Source organism: Medicago truncatula, chromosome 3, assembly GCF_003473485.1.
Source record: "Medicago truncatula cultivar Jemalong A17 chromosome 3, MtrunA17r5.0-ANR, whole genome shotgun sequence".
Classification (NCBI taxonomy): domain Eukaryota; kingdom Viridiplantae; phylum Streptophyta; class Magnoliopsida; order Fabales; family Fabaceae; genus Medicago; species Medicago truncatula.
The window spans coordinates 4,544,620-4,551,161 of NC_053044.1; positions in this window are offsets into that span (position 1 = coordinate 4,544,620).

Below are 6,542 nucleotides of genomic sequence, written 5' to 3' on the forward strand. Positions count from 1 at the left end.
ATAGGTGGTTTATTTCGCACCTTCCGAGTTCCTTCCATGATAACTCGGAGAACTGGTCCTACTCGCAGCGGATTATGGCCCTCACTCCTAATGAGGTCGTCTGGCTCACTCCTGCCGCTCAAGTGAAGGAAATTATCATGGGTTGTGGAGATTTTCTCAATGTACCTCTTCTTGGTACCCGTGGGGGAATCAACTACAACCCCGAGCTTGCTATGAGACAGTTTGGTTTCCCTATGAAGTCGAAGCCCATCAATCTTGCTACGTCTCCAGAGTTCTTCTTCTACACGAATGCTCCTACCGGACAAAGGAAAGCTTTCATGGATGCTTGGTCCAAGGTTCGAAAGAAGAGTGTGAAGCATCTAGGTGTGAGATCCGGTGTTGCTCATGAGGCTTATATTCAGTGGGTGACAGACCGAGCTGAGGAGATTGGTATGCCTTATCCAGCTATGAGATACGTGTCTTCATCCACTCCATCTATGCCTCTACCTTTACTCCCCGCGACTCAAGATATGTATCAGGAACATCTAGCTATGGAAAGTCGTGAGAAGCAAGTATGGAAAGCTCGGTACGATCAAGCCGAGAATCTAATCATGACTTTGGATGGTAGAAATGAGCAGAAGACTCATGAGAATCTGATGTTGAAGAAGGAACTAGCTAAGGTCCGGAGGGAATTGGAAGAGAAAGACGAGCTGCTTATGAGGGATTCCAAGAGAGCCAGAGGACGACGAGACTTCTTTGACAGATACTGTGATTCAGATTCCGATTCCGATGATGCTCCGACTACTTCCTATGCTTGAGAGCTTTATTTGTTTACCTTGTTGAAAATGTTGTGTAATTTTGATTATTTGCAAGATTTCTAATTCGTTTTAAAATCCTTCGATGAAAAAAATAAGTCTTTTGCATTCGCATTTGCATATCATGCATCATATGCATCATGCATTGGTCACAAAGGCTTCCAATTGCTCACTACTTCCTGGTTCCTCTGCCGCAGTGTGAAAAGTGGCTCGTGCTCAGAGAGTTTACGAACCAGATAGAATTGATCGAACCAGAGAATACAGAAGAAAAAAAAGGGCTATGGAAGAAGAGAACGCTCAGCTTCGCACCGAGTTAGCCTCTCTAAAGGAGGAATTGGCTAAAGCTAATGACGTCATGACTGCTCTACTAGCTGCTCAAGAGCAATCAGCTACAGCTATCCCTACAACCACAGCTGCACCAGTAACTACAAGCGTGCTCCCTACCACTTCTGCAGACAATCGCTTTACTATGCCAGTGGGGTTTCCGTATGGGCTTCCACCGTTCTTCACTCCCGTTGCTACAGCAAGCACCTCGGGCACTGCTAACAATGTTCTGATCCCTGCAACAAATGCCGCCTCCATCATTGCTACTTTGCCACAAACAACAGCAGCTGTCACTGAGCCTCTGGTACACACTCTGCCTCAAGGTATTAACATCAACACACAGCACAGGAGCATCCCCGTAACCAAGACTATGGAAGAGATGATGGAGGAACTTGCTAAAGAACTCCGTCACGAGATCCAGGCCAATCGAGGGAATGCAGACTCTGTCAAAACTCAAGACCTTTGCTTAGTGTCAAAAGTGGACGTCCCTAAAAAGTTCAAGATTCCGGACTTCGACCGGTATAACGGGCTGACTTGTCCTCAAAATCACATCATCAAATACGTCCGGAAGATGGGCAATTACAAAGACAATGATTCCCTTATGATCCACTGTTTTCAGGATAGTCTGATGGAGGATGCCGCAGAGTGGTATACTAGTTTGAGTAAGAATGACATCCATACCTTTGATGAGTTAGCCACCGCTTTCAAGAGCCATTATGGGTTTAACACTCGACTGAGGCCAAATAGGGAGTTTCTCAGGTCCCTATCTCAGAAGAAGGAGGAAAGTTTCCGTGAATATGCGCAAAGGTGGAGAGGGGCGGCTGCCCGTATCACTCCTGCTTTAGATGAAGAAGAAATGACCCAGACATTCTTAAAAACCTTGAAGAAAGATTATGTTGAGAGGATGATCATCGCTGCCCCGAACAACTTTTCAGAGATGGTCACTATGGGAACCCGTCTTGAGGAAGCCGTCAGGGATGGAATCATTGTGTTTGAGAAAGCTGAATCTTCTACGAGCGCATCGAAGAGGTATGGTAATGGACACCACAAGAAGAAAGAAACGGAAGTGGGGATGGTGTCAGCTGGAGCCGGTCAATCAATGACTACTGTTGCTCCTATCAATGCAACTCAAATGCCTCCGTCATACCCATATATGCCGTATTCTCAGCATCCGTTCTTCCCACCGTTTTATCATCAGCACCCTTTGCCACCGGGCCAGCCTCAAGTGCCCGTCAATGCAATTGCCCAACAGATGAAACAACAGTTGCCGGTTCAACAACAACAACAACAAAATCAGCAAGCTAGGCCTACTTTCCCTCCGATACCGATGTTATATGCTGAGTTGCTTCCAACTTTACTCCAGAGAGGGCATTGTACAACTAGACAGGGCAAACCCCCACCTGATCCGTTGCCTCCAAGGTTCAGGTCTGATCTCAAATGTGATTTTCATCAGGGTGCCTTAGGTCATGATGTCGAGGGGTGTTATGCTTTGAAGTATATTGTGAAGAAGCTCATTGATCAAGGAAAGCTGACTTTTGAGAATAATGTCCCACATGTCCTCGACAATCCTCTTCCAAATCATGCCGCTGTGAATATGATCGAAGTGTGTGAGGAAGCTCCTAGACTTGATGTCCGCAACGTCGCAACTCCTCTGGTACCTCTACACATCAAGCTGTGCAAAGCCTCTCTGTTCAGCCATGATCATGCCAAGTGTCTCGGATGCCTCCGTGATCCTTTGGGTTGTTATACTGTTCAAGAAGACATCCAAAACTTGATGAATGATAATCTTCTGACTGTCAGTGATGTTTGCGTGATTGTGCCAGTTTTTCACGATCCGCCTGTCAAAAGTGTACCTTTGAAGAAGAATGCTGAGCCTTTGGTGATAAGGTTGCCAGGACCAATTCCTTATGTTTCGGACAAGGCTATTCCATACAAATACAATGCTACTATGATAGAAAATGGAGTAGAGGTGCCTCTAGCCTCCTTCGCCACAGTAAGCAATATTGCCGAAGGGACTTCTGCAGCGCTAAGAAGCGGGAAGGTTCGTCCGCCATTATTTCAGCAGAAGGTAGCTACACCGACCATTCCGCCAGTTGAAGAAGTAACTCCAACCGTTGTTTCACCCATTGCTACAGATGTGAACCAGTCAGGCAAATCTATAGAGGATTCGAATTTAGATGAGATTCTGAGGATAATAAAGAGGAGCGACTACAAGATCGTTGATCAGTTGCTGCAGACTCCTTCGAAGATATCTGTCTTGTCATTACTCTTAAGCTCTGAGGCTCACAGGAATACCTTGTTGAAAGTGCTGGAGCAGGCTTATGTTGACCACGAAGTTACGGTAGATCGTTTCGGTGGCATAGTGGGAAATATTACTGCTTGTAACAACCTCTGGTTTAGTGAAGAAGAGTTGCCGGAAGCGGGAAAGAGTCACAATCTGGCTTTACACATCTCGGTGAATTGCAAATCAGACATGATATCAAATGTGTTGGTGGATACCGGTTCCTCCCTCAATGTAATGCCCAAGACGACTCTAGACCAGTTGAGCTACCGTGGGACCCCTTTGAGGAGGAGTACTTTCTTGGTCAAAGCTTTTGATGGATCTCGAAAGAATGTGCTGGGGGAGATAGACTTGCCGATAACCATCGGCCCTGAGAATTTCTTGGTTACCTTCCAAGTGATGGACATTAATGCATCCTACAGTTGTCTGCTGGGAAGACCGTGGATACACGATGCAGGTGCGGTAACCTCTACCTTACATCAGAAGTTGAAATTCATAAGGAAGGGAAAGCTTGTTACCATTCATGGTGAAGAGGCATACCTAGTCAGCCAGCTGTCTTCCTTTTCTTGTATTGAAGCAGGGTCTGCTGAAGGGACTGCTTTCCAGGGTTTGACCATTGAAGGTGCAGAGCCTAAGAAAGCTGGGGCTGCTATGGCTTCATTGAAAGATGCTCAGAAGGTTATTCAGGACGGTCAGACTGCCGGTTGGGGCAAGGTGATACAGCTCTGTGAGAACAAGCGTAAAGAAGGTCTCGGGTTCTCCCCGTCATCAAAGGTTTCCTCAGGAGTCTTCCACAGTGCTGGGTTTGTTAATGCTATCTCTGAAGAAGCAACTGGATCCGGTCTCAGGCCTGCATTTGTTACACCAGGAGGCATTGCGAGAGATTGGGATGCCATTGACATTCCTTCAATCATGCATGTTTCCGAGTAATGCGTCTTGTTGCTTTAGCGCTTTGTTTTCAAAAATAACAATCCTCTCGCTCTGCCCAAAGCGAGAGTGATATTTTCTGTAAGGGCGTGTTTGTTTCGGCATTGCCGTTGATTAATAAAAAATTGTCGTTTCTTTCACGACTGCTTTTTTAGTGCCTTTTTCTTGGAAAAAATGGTAATGCCAGAAAAAACCAAAACATCTGTATTTTCTTATTAATTTCAAAAATCTGCATGAAAAAACAACTCTTTCTAAAATCATCCAATCATTATATGCAGGTTGAACCATAATAAACCCGTTGAACACAGTAATCCTATGGTTCCTCCAAACTTTGAATTCCCGGTATATGAAGCCGAAGATGAGGGCGGTGATGACATACCCTATGAGATCACTCGGTTACTTGAGCAAGAAAAGAAAGCCATTCAACCCCATCAGGAAGAGATTGAGCTTATCAACATAGGTACCGAGGAGAACAAGCGGGAAATCAAGATCGGTGCTGCTCTAGGGGAAGAGGTTAAAAGTAAGATCATCCAGCTCCTCCGGGAATATCCGGATATTTTCGCATGGTCGTATGAAGATATGCCAGGTCTAGACCCTATGATCGTGGAGCATCGGATCCCTACCAAGCCTGAATGTCCTCCCGTCAGGCAGAAATTGAGAAGGACTCATCCTGACATGGCCCTCAAGATCAAGAATGAAGTTCAAAAGCAGATTGATGCGGGTTTCCTCATGACAGTTGAGTATCCCGAATGGGTTGCCAATATTGTGCCTGTGCCAAAGAAGGATGGTAAAGTCCGGATGTGTGTTGACTTCAGGGACTTGAACAAAGCCAGTCCAAAAGACAACTTTCCATTACCTCATATTGATGTGCTTGTTGATAATACTGCTCAATCTAAGGTGTTCTCCTTCATGGACGGTTTTTCCGGTTATAATCAGATCAAAATGTCTCCTGAAGATAGAGAAAAGACATCTTTTATCACTCCATGGGGTACTTTCTGCTACAAGGTGATGCCGTTCGGCCTAATCAATGCTGGTGCTACCTACCAAAGGGGAATGACCACTCTGTTTCATGACATGATTCACAAGGAAGTTGAGGTATATGTGGATGACATGATTGTGAAGTCAGCAGATGAGGAGCAACATGTTGAATATTTAACAAAGATGTTTGAAAGGTTGAGAAAATACAAGCTGCGATTGAATCCCAACAAATGTACATTCGGTGTCAGGTCTGGAAAGTTATTAGGCTTCATTGTCAGCCAAAAGGGCATTGAAGTCGATCCTGATAAAGTCCGGGCCATCCGAGAAATGCCAGCTCCACAGACAGAGAAGCAAGTCAGAGGTTTCTTGGGACGTTTGAATTACATCTCCCGATTCATATCTCATATGACTGCAACCTGCGGGCCGATCTTCAAGCTACTTAGAAAGAACCAGCCTGTTGTATGGAATGATGAATGCCAAGAAGCTTTTGATAGCATCAAGAATTACCTGCTGGAACCACCTATCCTTGTCCCTCCCGTGGAAGGAAGGCCTTTGATTATGTATTTGGCAGTATTTGATGAATCCATGGGATGTGTACTTGGTCAACAAGATGAAACTGGAAAGAAAGAGCATGCTATCTATTATCTAAGCAAGAAGTTCACCGATTGTGAAACTCGGTATACAATGCTTGAGAAGACTTGTTGTGCTCTAGCTTGGGCTGCTAAACGCCTGCGCCATTATTTGGTGAATCATACGACTTGGCTGATATCCAGAATGGATCCGATAAAGTATATCTTTGAGAAAGCGGCCGTTACTGGGAAGATTGCACGCTGGCAGATGCTTTTGTCTGAATATGATATTGTGTTCAAAACTCAAAAGGCAATCAAAGGTAGCATTCTTGCCGATCACCTTGCTTACCAACCTCTTGATGATTACCAACCAATTGAATTCGATTTCCCCGATGAAGAGATCATGTATTTGAAATCCAAAGACTGCGAAGAATCGTTGATTGATGAAGGTCCAGATCCCAATAGCAAGTGGGGTTTAGTCTTCGATGGTGCTGTCAATGCTTATGGCAAAGGAATTGGGGCAGTCATTGTATCCCCGCAGGGGCATCACATTCCTTTTACCGCCCGAATTTTGTTCGAATGTACCAACAATATGGCTGAGTATGAAGCATGTATCTTCGGGATCGAGGAAGCAATTGACATGAGAATCAAACACCTCGACATCTATGG